Genomic DNA, 16269 nt, shown 5'->3' with positions numbered 1-16269 from the left:
GTTGTGGGTTTCATCCCCATTCAGGGCTCATACAGGAAGCAACAGATTGATGTTTCTCTCGCTCTCTCTCCCCCTTCCTCTCTCTCTAAAATCAATAAAACATATTCTTGAGTGAAAATTTTAAAAAATTGTTAATGATATGTTATGTAAATTTTACTTCATAAAAGAAAGTCCATATGACCTGAGGGAAACCCAGGTCTGCAAGTAACTGAGTATTGGTACTGTGAAGTACTGTGCTGAGAAGGGACTGTGACTTGGAAATAAGTTCCCAAGGGTCAGGGCCTCGGTGGGAGGGGTGTGGGGGTGGGGGGGAGGGCGCAGGAGAGCAAAGAGCCGAGTCAAGGAACTGGGGTCTTTCCAGTTTCCAGGAGCTGTGTCTCTAAAACAACACATAGTCTTCACAAGAAAGATTCCTCTGTAGAAAATGGCCCAGGCAGCTGACACACTGCCTCAGGGCCACAACTGGCAGGTGGGAAGGAGGTAAGATAACATTTCATTAAATGTACCAGATGGGGACAAGTATTGTTTTACTGAAGGAAGGCCTACCTTAAGGCCTGTCTTTTCCCTTTTGCTTAAAAGAGTTTTAAATGAAAGACTGCAGTCTAATCTTGCATTCCATAACAATTTAAAAAAGAGTTAATCTTTGGAAGAAACTGAATAAACTCATTTGAAAATTTTAAGGTCACTAAAAAGAACCCCCCCACAAAAAAAATAAAAAGTATGTTTCCAATCCTGATTATAGTTTCACACACATTAACTAGGTGATTTTGAGCAAATGATGACACCTCTCTGGACTCTAAAACTAGATATCACCCAGTCCTACTTCACAAAATTACAGATGGAGAAATCAGCCATCTGTGACCTCCTTATACTTCCAACATTCTGCCATGAAAGATCCATTCCTTTTGGTTTGGGAGGCATTTTGTTCTATGGAGACTATTTTAAAATGCAAATGTCCCTGGAAAGGGTTGTTATAATTATGTTTTTGTTTGTCTCTACACAGTTTTCTGACATCTAGTTGAGAGGGATGAATGTAATAGGATAGACAGATGGTAGATCCCCAGAGACAAGAGAAATGTTTGAAAGGACAAGGAATGGAAAAGGAATATAGAGAAAGTAAATATGAATTGTCAGTGACTGACTCTGTTTCTGCAATTTTACTTATAGCTGGGACAACTAGGAAACTTCCCAGAATCAGTCTCACTTTCTCTAAGAAAAGTAGCCTCAAGGAGTCTATTACCTTTTTTTAAAGATAGCAAATAAATGCTTTCCTTAAATATGTGACAAATTTTTTTTTAAAAAAAATTAACATCCTCTAGAGCAGCGGTTCTCAACCTTCCTAATGTCGCGACCCTTTAATACAGTTCCCCATGTTGTGGTGACCCCCAACCATAAAATTATTTTTGTTGCTACTTCATAACTATAATTTTGCTACTGTTATGAATCGTAATGTAAATAGCTGATATGCAGGATGTATTTTCATTGTTCGCGACCCACAGGTTGAGAACCGCTGCTCTAGAGACTACGGTTTATAGTCAAACAGATCAATGGAACAGAATAGAAAACAACCCCAGAAACAGATACACATACATATATATGGACACTAATTTAAAATAAAGGTGGCACCACAGAGCAATGGGGGGGGAAAGACAATATTGTCAATAAAGGGTCCTGGGACAGCCTGGCTGGTGTAGCTCAGTTGGTTGAGTGTTGCCCCAGGCATTGGGGTGTTGCTGATTTGATTCCCAGTAGGAGGTATATGGGAGGTGGCAGATCAATCTCTTAAATCAGTTCTCTGTCTCCCTCTTCTCTCTCCCTAAGAATCAATAAAAAACATTTTTAAATAAAAATAAAGGGTCCTGATGAATTTCAGAGGTGGGGGTGGGATTAATTCCATAAGTGGAGGGACCAGAATTTGAAGCCAGGTAGTCTTACTCTGATTCCATGACCTTAATCACTCAATTAGGCTGTCTCTAGCTGTCCTGGGGGAGCCAAGAAAATGCCACTTTCTTCTCCCTCCAACTTTATTGAGCTATAACTGACATATGATATTGTGTAAGTTACCCAGAAATAATTTTAAGTGGGAAAAATCCAATTACAAAAGACTGCAACCCAAGTTTTGAGTAAATAAACTGAATATCCTCTGTGATAAAACCCTAATATGCAAATCAACTGAACAGCAGAACGACCAGTCGCTATGATGCACACTGACCACCAGGGGCAGATGCTCAATGCAGGAGCTGCCCCCTGGAGGTCAGTGAGCTCCCACAGGTGGAGCACTGCTCAGCCAGAAGCAGGGCTCATAGCTGGCGAGTGCAGTGGTAGTGGTGGGAGCCTCTCCCGAGTCCGTGACAGTGCTAAGGACCCCTCGGCAAAAAGGGTGTAGGCCTGCCTGAGGGACCCCTTCCCAGTGCATGAATGTCATGCACCAAGTGTGTAGTTTCATATAAATGGAATCATATAATATGGAGTAACCTTTTGTTTCTGTATCTTTTATTTAGCATAATGTTTTTGAGGTTCATTCACATTGTAGCATATATCAGTACTTCATTTTTGTGGTTGTATAATACACACACACACACACACACACACACACACTACATTTTATTTATCCATTCAATGCTGATGGACATTTGGGCTGTTTCTACCTTTTGGCTATAATAAATAGTGGTAATATGACTATTAGTGTACTAGTATTTGTTTGAGTGCCTGTTTTCAATTCTTTTGGGTCATAATGGTGTTTCTATGTTTAGCTTTTGAAGAACTGCAAACCCACTTTCCACAGTGTTAGCATCATTTCACATTTCCACCAGCAGTGTAAGAGAGTTCCAACGTCCACAACATGAAAATAAAGCACAGAAATTTGATGCCCCTGCACCTGCCTGGCCCGTCACACTGAGGCGCCTCCCATCTTGGCTGTCATCCCTTTGACCACCCAGATCTCGGATATATGCCTGTCTGCCCCACCTGTTTATCCTGGGCTGGGCACTTTTCAGCTTATATCTTCCATATTGGTCCCACTGTGGGATGCTAAACAGTCCTGCCTCATGGCCTCCAGTAGCCCAGAGGCCAGGGATAGGGACTCACTATTTTCAGTATGTATTCATTACCCACAAACTTGTTCTTACGGGCAAAATGGAGCCACTAAGTGTGAACTTGAGCTTCCTGTTTAAGTGAATGGACTCAAGACAATATATCTTAAGTACAGAGCGAGGCTGTGCTGTTTCCTATGTAAATAAATGTTCAGGCAGGAGGACTAGCCTGTGTGCCTCACTCCATTGGTGCCAGCCAGCAGCCAGTGAGGGAGTCGGGAGGTGCTTGTGAGAGAGCATACTGAGAACTCAGGGATCAGGGTTCTACCTGGTCCTGCCATTATTACCAGGTAGAGGTGTGGTCATGTGGTGAGCTCTTCATTTATCTTCTCCTTTACAATCTAATCGCTCTGGCAGGCTTTCAGGGCTCCACTAGGTGCCTTCACTTCCCAAATGTTTCCAGCTGTTCTTAAAGGTGAGCTAAATGCATCCCCACAGTGCTGCCTGCCAAGCCTTCCTCATCTGCATAGAAATATCCATTCACATTGAGAATCTGACACCTCTTCTCTTTGCTTCCTATCCCTGACTGTATCAAAGAAGACAGAGAGTGACAAACAGAAGATTGGAATGAAGTGAACTGGGACAAAGTGACTCTGGGTTGTAGATTGACTAAGGAAGTCTTTTCATTTCGATGTCCAGAGGATTAATGAAGGTGACATTTTCTTTCTTTAGAACTGGGAAAAATATGGTAATGGGTATATTGCTTTCAAAATTCAAGCCTTTTCTGGTGCCAGGGTGACTGAATAAGAATGACCTAGGAGCCTGGTTAAAACTATAGATTCCAGGGGTTTACCCTCTGAAGGTTGGACTGGCACTGAGGCATCTGTATTTTCAGAAAGAGCGTTGTGCTGTAACTCGAATGCACAGCCAAGTTTGGAAATCTCTGAGTTCTGTGGTTCACTTCCTGAATCTACACCACTTGCTTACTAATCCTATTCTTTGTGTATGTCTTTTTCTATGTACTTGTAAGATCGAGGGCAGTGGCTATGATTTATCTGTATTACTTCAGTAACATCCAATAGGTATTAAAAAGTTATTTATTTTAACCAGGAACATTGTGTATATTTACTCAGCTCATATGAAGACGCTGGAAGGTCAGCTTCTATACTGATGAACTTCATGGGTGACTTGCTCACTTGTTTTTACTTTCACGATAGGACTTCTTCCTCTTACTTTCCCCTCTTACCTCTATCCCGTTGCTACTCTATCTCTTGCTGTAAAGAAATGCATGACATGCTCTTTGAACTTAAATTCCTTAAACTCAAGGCCCAGAAGAAACTCCTCTTGGTGTGACTGGCTGGTTAGTTATCTCAGCCAAGGAGGATTAGAAAACTCACGTCGCTGGACTCTCAGGCCTCAGTCCTTTTAACTAAGCCAACAATCTCGTCTCTCTTCCACCCTGTGAATAAGAGAAAGTTTTCTTTTGTCTCGTTCTCAGGCACACAGCCCTTCTGCCCCATCGTCTCTTCCCAGGGAGATGGTCTGTTCCAGCCTTTGGGGTTTTGCATCTCAGAAAGACTGAAGTTGCAGAGATAAAGACAATCAAACAAATGCTATGGAGGCTTTCTCTAAGCTCCCAGTAAACGAATTTACATGCAGCAGCTAGGGAACAAACTGAAACAGTAATTGACCCCGTTGACCACTTCTGATTATTCAAAGTGCGGTCATCTCGAGGGGCCTCATTCATCTTTTTGCTGGAGTCTTAGCTGCCTGCAGAATAAATACAGGGAATTCAAGTTAAGACTTAAAAAGATTTGTCATTGGCTGGTGGGTACCACTGGCTCAGTAAAACCCAACACATTTATAATTAGTATAAGTCAGCTACAAGTAACCTCTTGTTAAAATGCAAATTATTAAAACAGCTATTACCAAATAAGAAAAGTTTTTAAAATATTAGGGATTCCAGGGACAGGAGTGTGTGGTGAACTTGAAAAGCTGGATGCCAATTACGTGCTTCACTGAATTAAAATGAATTGGTGTTATTAATACAGACTCCAATGATCTACTCGGCCAGCCCAACCTTTTACCACCTCACATTTGATTAGAAAATGAACTCTTCAGTGAAGATCTGTCTTCCCACACTTACCAAATTGAGTTTTCCAGACTTATGATTCGGTCACAGAAGCTTAAGGTACATGGTGGGGGCTGGGGTGAGAACGGAGGTGGTAGGTCATGCCCAATTTGCCATGTAACACTCCTGTCGCTAATATAACATTTTATCTCCTTCCTGAGTAATATGGCCCCTTGTCTAGGTCCCTGACTTTGAGTGATTTATTCAGTAAAATGGTGCAATTTAAAGGAAAGTGAATGAAGATGTTTACACTGATGGCAGCTCTCTAAAATAATATTTGTAGGAGAAAATTGCAATGAACCGGTCATTGACTATTTTGTTAAGAAGAGAAGGAATAGATAGGAACAAAAATGTTTAAAGACATATTATTATTCTCAACTTTGTTTGTCCTGTGAAGAGCTTTTCCATGCAAATGAGAAAATATTCAATCTGAAATTCTTCCTGGAAACTAGATTGATTTGCAAGTGTTTGACATATTACTTTATAAGTAAATAGAGATGTAATTTAAGGCATGAGTCGGCATTTCTCAAAAAAAGAATCCGTAGCACATTTATTCTGATTATGTGGTCACTTCAAAGTGGCATAATTATCTTGGAAGCCTCCCCCCCCCCTTTCTTTAACTTTATTTCACCTGTCTTGCCAGGTGACCCAGCATTATCAAGAAGTGCAATGGCAGAGCTGGTGGTTTGAATCAGTTTATGGATCCATCTCCCTCTCCCTGGCCATTATCAGCTGGACACACTTTCCATTTTGTTTGGGGGCGGGGAGAGCTAGGGTGGTATGGATTTATTTGTATCTCTCCTTTTTTTAATTTTTTTATTATGTGTCCTTTTCATGTCACTGCCAGTTTTTCAGGAAGATCTCTGCTTCTACTAAATAGTAGCTGGTGTGGTTCCTAATAAGACCCTTGTCTTGTTCACTGATGTTTACCTGGTGCTGTGAGCAGTGCCTGGCATACCGTGACTGCATAACTACCCCTAGCTGCCATCTTACCTGCCAGTCCCCTGCACAGAGCCTCCGCCTGGTCCCCCGCTGTGATCCCTAGTGCAGTCCACACACCTCTGCACTCCTGGGCTGTGCTCACACTGTTCTCTGCGCTCAGCTTCTCTGTCTAACCAAATCCTACCCATCCCTACTACACTTGAGATCCAGGTCTTCCATGGTGGTTTCCCCTGGTCCACAAAGTCAGTTTGCAGTCTGACTGGATCTCACCATCTTGTGCTATCACTGGGTCTTGCTTAGTTCTTTCAAGGTTTCATGAGAGATGATGTTTGTCCTCATGGAGTTTGGGCCTAGGTGAGCAGCCTAGGTCCCTGGCCTGAAACTTACCTGGCAAGTCTGCTTCCTCCCAGGTCTTCCATGGTGGTTTCCCCTGGTCCACAAAGTCAGTTTGCAGTCTGACTGGATCTCACCATCTTGTGCTATCACTGGGTCTTGCTTAGTTCTTTCAAGGTTTCATGAGAGATGATGTTTGTCCTCATGGAGTTTGGGCCTAGGTGAGCAGCCTGGCTCCCTGGCCTGAAACTTACCTGGCAGGTCTGCTTCCTCCAGAGCCCTGCTCAGCACGGGGGCCGCCTGAGGTCTTCAGCAGGTGCTCACTACTGATTGACAGCCCTCTCTCCTCTCCACGGTAGTGAGTGATGCCCATTTAACCTTGAACCCTGAATCTGTTTGGTTATGACTGCAGGTCAGGTCAAAACATGGGCAGCATTTCCTCCCTCCTATTTCCTAAGATGTTTGTTATCTTTCTGGATAGTTCAGCACTGTCTACAGAGGGGCTGTGTTCTTAATGTTGCCTTTTCCTGGTGTCCTGTGTTGTAGCCTCAGCCCAGTTGCCTCTCTGCCTCTGGTTGTCTTTCCTTTCTCTCTTTCCTCCCAACCATAATATATCATCAATTTTTCTTAAAGGTACATTTTTTTAAGTTTGATCTATAACTCTCTTATACATCATAACAGTCACTCTCTATTAAAACATTATTTTATAATTTGTACTTTTCACTGTCAGACTGACCTTCCCTGCATTTAGTTCAAATTACTGAGCTGTTAATGTGTTGAGTTACTCTTTCACCTTTAAATTTCAAACATGCTTTGTCTGTCAAATCTTATTTAGGAGGGTTAATAGAAGAATATGACTATGTGTAGAATGTTGACACCCAACAGGCTCCTTGAAATAGATGACCTTGGATATGGGCGTTGAGATAATTAGCAAATGAGAATTGACAGAAACCAACTGCTTTCAAGATAGCACAGGGTCACAGTCCAATGAAGGACAGCAGAAATTGAATAGACAAGCTGATCAAAGACAAAAGCTTACCAAGGGACGTGGATTTTTAAAGAAAGTCATTGGGGTATCTGTTATTTACTTAATAGTAATTCCACAACGTGTATTAAGCAACTACTATATACCTGCACTGTTCTAGGCCCTGGTAATATTATAGAGAAGTGAGATAGGGTCACTGACCCACTCTCAGTCAGCAGGGGTTGGGGACCGGGCAGGGGCAACAGAAGAACACATACGAATATACTGTTTTGGAGAGAAAAGACGGTGAATTTAGTTTTGGATTCATTGTGTTTGGGATACCTGTAGTATATCCAAGTGGGACTGCCATTAGGGGTTGATTTCCCCATTATAGAGATGTCCAAGCTGCAGTGCATGGACAGCTGTTGGTGATCTTGCAGAAGGGACGGCCCTTTGGACTAGATGAGCTCACAGACCATATGTATGATGCACGATTCCTCTGTGCGGTGAATTTAGTTTTGGATTCATTGTGTTTGGGATACCTGTAGTATATCCAAGTGGGACTGCCATTAGGGGTTGATTTCCCCATTATAGAGATGTCCAAGCTGTGGTGCATGGACAGCTGTTGGTGATCTTGCAGAAGGGACGGCCCTTTGGACTAGATGAGCTCACCGACCATATGTATGATGCGCGATTCCTCTGTGTGATACCTTCCTCTAAATAATGCTCATGGAAGGGAGTGGTGACTTCTGTGCGCATCTGAACCCTTGGCCATCACAACCTTCCTCTCAAAAACGGAAATCACAAAGAGGATGTCTCCTTTCTGTAATCAAGGTTAGGAAGGTAATTAAGTGTTCCGTGGCTTATTTCCTGCCATTCAAGACCACTTTGTAGATTGACATTTGAAATGGCCATCAACCTGGCAGCCCTGTTCTAATTATTTAAAATGAAATATAGGGGAAATGTTTGTGTTTCGTAGGAAAAGAACACACACCACTCTTTAAGAAATTAAATCTATTGAAGGGAAACAGGTTCACCACTTCTGTAAATTTAAAACAATAACTTTTTGCTTTTTTACCAAAATACAAACTCATGACAGAAAGTTCAGACAATATAGATAGGAAAGTTATGCAATAAAAATCCACCATCCTGGCATATCCACTGCTAACAACATGTTGGCTTCCTGACATTTTTTCTGTTAACATGTTGATGTATATTTTATAATAATGAGTTTATACTAAGTATACTCTTCTACTAGTATAATCTGCTTTTTTCATTAGATAATTTGTTATTGTTCTATGTTTAATCAGGTTAGAGGTACAAAATGAGTTCACATTACTTCAAATATTCAAGTCAAAATAACTTGTGGCTCCAATACACAAGAATATCTTTCTTTTTCTCTCTCTCATCTATTTTATCTATCATAATCATCATCATCGTCATCCTCTTCATTGTTATCATCATCATCATCTCAGAGTTTTAGCTCACTCAGTAAGTTTAAAATACCCAAGGGTAGCCCTGGTCAGTTTGACTCAGTGGTTAGAGCTCTGGCCTACGAACTAGGGTTGCAGGTTCGATTCCTGGTCAAGGGTATGTACCTTGGTTGCAGGTTCTATCCCTGGCCCCAGTTGGGATGTGAGCTGGAGGCAGCCAGTCGATGTGTCTCTTTCACATCAATGCTTCTCTCACTCTCTTCCCTTCTCTTCTCATAATTAGTCTGGGCCTTGGTTGCAGGTTCTATCCCTGGCCCCAGTTGAGGTGTGAGCTGGAGGCAGCCAGTCGATGGGTCTCTTTCACATCGATGCTTCTCTCACTCTCTTCCCCTCTCTTCTCATAATTAGTCTGGGTTTCTAGAGCAAGGCCATGCTATCTGTTCTGGAAAATTAGATGCTGTTTGAAAAACAACTTCTGACATGCTACAGGCCTGGAAGAGCTGGAATGCCTCTCAGCCCTGCTCATGCTCATTCCCAGATATACCAGTTACGTGTTACCATAGACAGCTGGCCCACTTGGTGGTATGTTTTGGTTGGTCTGATAAGACCCAACTCTTAGTGGACAAATCCAGATGCAGGGTCACTTGGTGTTTCATGGTAAGGCATTTTTTTTCTGTGCCAGGATTAGGAATGATGGTTCCATGATCATAAAGTCCATTGGTCATAGCCCATTTCACAATAAATAGAACTGCAGGCCTCATAGAGTATTGGATAAGCCAACTGAAGGTGCAGAGGAAGTGTCAGATCAGGGCAATCCTTTCACAGAATAAGATAGCATCTTCCAAAACACAGTCTAGACATTGAATGAAACAGCATTATGTGGCACTCTGTCCCTAGTAAAAAGAATGCAGGGATCTGGAAACCAGGGAATTAAGGTAGGAATAACCCCATTTACTATCACTCCCAATGACACAATTCAGAAATATGTGTTCTCTGTCTACTAAGGAGGTCTTCTGGGTTTCACACTTGGTTTTCAATTGCTTGTTAATTTCCCATAGCATCTAGTTTATTTCTGAAGAGCATCCATGCACCTTGGCAATAATTACCTAATCTCATTATTACTGTAGTTATTCTCATCTTCCATATACAGTACAACATGAATGGGTGGTAAGAGGCAATTTTGTATACCGTCCTTTTTATTAACAAATATATCATGTTAATATTATAATTAGTCTTATTGATTAGTCTCCCCTGTTTCTTAATTTCTTCAAGGGTAAATCCACATTATATTCAGTTTTGTAATAAATGTTTTTGAATAAATGTATGAGACATTTTGAGGGCAGGTGGGTTTTTGAAGCTCTCTTAAATTTAATCAGAGGTGATTGCACTCCAACCTTAGATTACTATCTCTATTATGTGAAGACATAGCTTAAAACCTATTGTAAAAGTCCTATAACTCATGGATTATAAGAATTATTCCTTCACTTTTCACAAATAAAATTAGATGTGGATTGACATTATTATTATTTATTGGACTCTTTTTTTTTATTTCAGAGAGAGGAAGGGAGAGGGGGAGAGAGATAAAAACATCAATGATGAGAAAGAAGCATTGAACAGCTGTCTCCTGCATGCCCCCTACTGGGGATTGAGCCTGCAACCTGGACATGTGCCAGAATTGAACCCGGACTCTATTCAATGAGCCAAGCCAGCTAGGGCTATTGGACTCTTTAAAATGATGAAAGATAATTTCAACCTGATTGAAAACTGGTGGCTAGAGGCCTGGTGCATGGAATTTGTGTACAGGTGTGGTCCCTAGGCTTGGCTTGCTATCTAAGTGCGTGTATCTGGCGTGGAAAGGCAGGTCCCAGGTGAACGCTGGGCTCTGGGCAGCACCTGGGCCCTGCCCCCCCCCCAACCCTGCCCCCCGCCTGAGTCATGGCGCCTGAATCCCCATGCAGAGATGTGGTGAGTGCGGCCAGATGCCACAGGCCGGGGTGCAGCATGAGCTTCTGGGCCACCCAGCAGCCCGCATGGGCTCGCAGACTGGCTCCTGTGGGAACCCACAGGGAGCCCGACTGGCCCCTGCGGTCCCAGCGGCTATGGCCCAGCTCACCCAAAACCGGCCGAGTGGGTGCAGGGCGAGCTCCTCGTGGGTGCCCTGCACCTGAGCATGGGGGCTTCCCTGGCGCGCAAGCCCTGGTGTCCTGGGGGAGGGTAGCAGGGGGAGTGAGAGCGAGCTCGGGGGACATCTCACATTCTCACTGCACCTCCATCTCCATCACCCTCGCCCCCAGGTTGCCAGTGAGAGGTTTCAGCCCCTCGCCTGAGTGCTGTCACCCCCCCCCCAACCCCCCACTTTCCTATCCCAGTCTGCAGCCTGGCCCCGATCAGGCGATCAGGGCCTGCCAACCGCTGATTGCCATCTGAGGGACCATTGGTTGGGGCCAGGTGGCAGCCCCACCCCCGCCACCACTGATGGTTACTGTCTGTGGGGTGATTGGCAGGGTGATCGCCCCGCTTGCCCCTGCCTTGACCTGGTGCCACCCGCTCACCTGTTCCACCATCCTGCCGAGGTCCGTTGGGGCCCATCAGAGCTGGCAGTGCTTCCACTGCCGCCCGCTGCGAGCGCTGCATCGCTGATGCCTGCCATGTTTCCCGCAGTGGTGGTCAGTGCACATCATAGCGAGCAGCCAAACTCCTGGTTGAAGGACCGCCCAAGGGGCATTTTGCATATTAGGCTTTTATTATGTAGGATGCCCCAAGAAATACAAGAAATAATGCTTTTTAATGGAAAGATTAAAATAGATTTTGGTATACTGGTGCCTTGTAATTTCTTTGGGGTATGACTTTTAAATAATAATAGCAATTGCTAATATTAGAAAAGTGTCTACTGTGTGCCAGGAACTTTAATTGTATTCACTCATATATTATCCCCATAACAACCCCATGAAGCCTCTATTAGTCTCATTTTTTAGATGAGGAATCTGAAGCACAGAGTGGTAATAGTTTCCCAAAGATTCCACCACTACTGTTAAATAGACTTTAAACTCAGTTGCTTTGGCTCCAGTGTTGTAACATATCTATCCTATATTTCAAGCAAAAGTACTCAATATTTAAAATATATCTTTTATATTTATTTAAAAAATTAAAGCCTATTAAAAATATTTATCAACTGACATTAGTTTAAAAAAGTGTATATTGTTTGTGGAATTTTATTTTGCTAACAGTGTAAAATCCAGATGGAAACCAAACCCTACACAACATAGAAAAGGTACCTGTGACATTTTGTGCTTCGTGTGGTATTAGAACTGGTTAAGCATCCTTTCAGTTGAAGGCATATCCCTTGTGTCATTGGTTTCTTGATTGACAGACTGAAAGTGATGTGCAGCACCCAGGAGGGATGTCAGTCACATCCCCTTCCTTTCATTGAAGTCCAAGCCCGCACTCGTTGCCTTAGGCCTTCTTGTGCCAGCTCTTTAACATAATCGCAGTGTCACTTGATGCCATGCTGATCTGGGTCCTGCTAACAGGCACTGGGGAATGGTAATTAGGACTTAGTGCATGGCCCTTATGCGAAGAGGACTGACCCAGCTATAACGTACAATAAATACAGCCCTGACAGAAGCCTGAAAATTGGTTCTGCTTGATTGCCTTTACACAGGGCTGTGACTCATTGCTTAATTTCTTCCTGATGCGTTTGCCATAAAGGTTCTGTAGCCTATAATTTTTGTAAAAAATATATCTAATTTATGGTGTTAAAGAAGGTTTCAGGTAACTAGTCACATTTATGGGACATCTTAATCCTAGGACAACATTTGTACTAACTGTGCTTTATTTTTTTAAAAAACAAGTGTAATAGGTTTAGTTTGCTTATTTGCTGTTTTTTTTTTTTCAATATGAAATGTATTGGACATCTATTATGTGAGAGGTCCATAAATTTAATCCTGTCTGCCTTATCCTCCCCAGATATCATATACTCATTCTCTAAGAATCTCTATTATAAAGTTGATCTCCCTGTTAACCATACTGTGATCAGATGTAACACTACTGGTATGGATCCCAGAACAGCAATAACTCTGACAATATTTCCAATCCTTATGCTTTTTTGCAACACGAGGTAGTCTCAGCACACACTCCAGCCAGCTGCTCCCAGCCTTTATCTGACTCTGTTTATATCTCTGTGAGGTTTATAGACACCACAAACACTGATAACTTGCATTGAATGCCATTGTGGACAGCTATGCTCCAGCCACTGTTCTTCCCCTCCCAATTTCACACTCCCGAAGGTTCACGATCTTCTGTCATTCAGTCCCTAGGACCTAGAATAGAGTGCCTAGCAAGTGGCAAAGAATCAATAATTGCTTGTTGATGCAAATATGGTGCATCCATTAAAACATGCTTTTTCATAAGGGTGTTGGTTCTTTTTTCTTTTAATATATTTTATTGATTTTTTACAGAGAGGAAGGGAGAGGGATAGAGAGTTAGAAACATCGATGAGAGAGAAACGCCGATCAGCTGCCTCCTGCACACTCTCCACTGGGTATGTGCCCGCAAGCAAGGTACATACCCTTGGCCAGAATAAAACCTGGGACCTTTCAGTATGCAGGCCGACGCTCTATCCACTGAGCCAAACCGGTTAGGGTGGTGTTGGTTCTTATAATTGTCTATAGGTTTATTAGTTGAAATATCTTTTCAGTTAATTACATCTTTTTGTCAGATGACAAAAATCATATGCATTACTTATCGATATTTTACAGAAAACTTAAAAATAAATAAAACAACCTCACACATTAACGTGGTGTTTTTATTTTTAAAAAAATTTGGTATAATTTCTAGATGGTTTCTAGTGTTTTCCACTTCTTATAGTATTAGGAACCTTCCCCCTTACCATTAAATATTCTTTAGAATAATTTTAAAAGAATGTTGGCAGAAGATTTTATCATATGGAATATACTATCTTCCATTTGCCCTTCTAGATCCACTGTCTACCCTTCTCCACCCTTCTCCAGCCTTCTCTCTGCTCTGGAGACTACCTCATGGACCATACATATAAAAGGGTTCCTGCTCTTGGCTCCTGGTAGGTTTGGTCAATGGGAAGCCCCAGCAGAAACTGGAAGAGAAGGGAATGAAGGAGGAACTAAAGGGCAGGTATTTTATTCCCTTGGCTCTCTCCCTGGCAGGTCACCTCAGTTTGGCTGTGTCCTCCTACTAAAGGCTAACTCGACTGGGATCTCTCCTTCTGAGGTCCAGTAACTATTCTCTTCCTTCACCTTGTTACTACACTATCTGTTGTGGTTTCCAAAATATACTTTTGTAAATAGGTACTTGAATATCCTATCTTGAATGCATTATATTTTCCTGATATATGTAACAGTTTAATAATTTCCTGGGATTACATAATATAAATTATATTTCAGTGGAACATTCTGGTCCCTAGATCCTGGTGCTAATTTCTGATGTTGTACACCTAAAACTGACATAATAATCCATTACAACTGTACTTAAATGATAAATGAAAGGATAATTTCTAAAATATTATTACCTGGTCAAAAATTAAAATAATATAATGTTAAGACTGTGGATATGCATCCAAATTAACTTCCAATGTGAAATATCTACTGTAGGTAGTCATTTGCTATTTGTTTATTTATTTTTATGCTATTTTTTTTAAATCCCAGTATCTGAATTTCTTTCTCTTGTGGTTAATGAGTCTTGGTGATAAGTAAGGTTCTGCCTCTCACTTTAGAAATGAAGGAACCAGATATTTCCTCTCTACTCTGTGGCAACAAATGCTTGGGTCTACGAAACAGGTTTTGGAATGGGATGTTCTTGCCCTGAACTTGAATCTGAGAGATCTATGGATCTGAAGAGAAGAGTGACAATTAGAGATTATGAACAGTGGGGTGGGATGGCAGAATTGCTTGTGCACTGGTTACCATGGGAGCAGAAATAGTGTCACTAGTGAGTAAACCAATAGGTAGCCCCCCTGTTGCCATAGCTGACAATGTCTTTGTTCTCTGCTACCAAGACTCTCTTGGTTCCTGGCTTTGATCTAAGCCTGGTTCTTCAGCGTCCCTGTCATTCCTTTGTGAATTGACTCTTTTTATCATTATAAAATGTCGCTATTTCTTAAAATATTCTTCGTTTTGAAGTCTACTTTGTCTGATATTAATATAGTCAATTTAGCTTTTTTGGGGGTTGATAGAAATATTTGTTATCTTTATTGTGGTGATAGTTTCTTGGAAGGATTCATATGTTGAAAACTGCCAACATATTTCCACTTAAAATATGTTTATTTCAATAAAATTACAAAAAATGGCACAAGTTGGTCTTTTCAAGCATTTTTGAACACACAAAGAGAAATACCACCAGAAGTGCTACAAAGCAATAGAAAGAATATTATAATACCCCTCACCCCAATTATATGTACAGGACTTATGCAGAATGGCCTTTGTGATTTGCAAGTAGCCTTCATGAACATGCGCATGTCCCTCTATGGATATGCTGGCTTTGTAGACAGCTTCATGGGTGTGTGATCTGTGCAGTCACAGATGATTCTGTGTTTGATTTAATGCTCTGCTGTCACTATCTTAATATTTTTTTTTTTTGCTTGAGCAACAGAAATTCATTTTCTCACAGTTCTGGAGGCTGGAAGTCCAAGATCAAGGTGTTGGGAGGTTTGGTTTGAGGCCTCTCTTCTTGGCTGACTTCTAGCCACCTACTTGCTGTGTCCTCACGTGCTCTAGCTTTCTTATGCTTACTGTTTGCATGGTATACATTTTCCACCTCTTATTTTAACTTACCTGTATCTTTATATTTAGAGTGGATTTCATATCACTATAAGAAATAGTATGGCTGGAAGCAGAAGTTGCATCTCTGCTATTTTTTTGAACTAGTTTGTTCCTTCCTGTAAATTGCTTTTCTGTTTCATCAGCTAGAGTTCAATTCTATGATTTGCAATCAAGAATCTTGGTGGTACAATATTGGTATTGGGAACAGATTGTAAGCAACAGATCCTTAGGAAATCCTCAGGCTTGCTAGGTGGGACAAAAGGTGATAAAAGTCCCTTTATATTAAGGGATGGTCTTCTGGCAGCTTAGGCCATGCAGTGAAAAATATCCCTATTATCACCTGGAAGGAAGAGATCATTCAATACAGAGTTTAAAGAAATAAAGTGGTTATTGGTACTGAAGAGTATGAAGGAGGTGAAAATTGAAAATATTGTAGGATGGTCTGACCTAGCCAGACCTCACAGAAAGGGAGAAAAGGGGTAAATATAGCCTTTCTCTCCTCCCTCTTCCTCACACTGTGACTGTCACATTAAGGCTCCTCACTTTCCTGATTTTGAGTAATTTTGGATTGTATCATGCACATTATGAATGTCACGTTGTAGAGTCTGAATTATATTAATTTCCTCTTATGAATCATTTTTTT

At 41.7% G+C, this 16269-nt stretch overlaps 1 long non-coding RNA gene across 1 annotated transcript in view; it reads right to left on the bottom strand.

The window, feature by feature from the left end:
* Nucleotides 1-144: 144 nt before the first annotated feature.
* LOC107181543 overlaps nt 145-16269 on the bottom strand; it is a 16758-nt gene continuing 633 nt past the window's right edge. Inside the window, exons 2-3 of the long non-coding RNA XR_001512197.1 lie at nt 2100-2105; nt 145-156 (exon numbers count right to left, since the gene is read on the bottom strand). This is a non-coding gene — a long non-coding RNA (uncharacterized LOC107181543). The remainder of the gene's footprint in view (nt 157-2099; nt 2106-16269) is intronic.

The sequence above is a fragment of the Myotis davidii genome, unplaced genomic scaffold (genome assembly GCF_000327345.1).
Source record: "Myotis davidii unplaced genomic scaffold, ASM32734v1 scaffold46, whole genome shotgun sequence".
Classification (NCBI taxonomy): domain Eukaryota; kingdom Metazoa; phylum Chordata; class Mammalia; order Chiroptera; family Vespertilionidae; genus Myotis; species Myotis davidii.
This window is presented reverse-complemented; position numbering and strand designations above follow the sequence as displayed.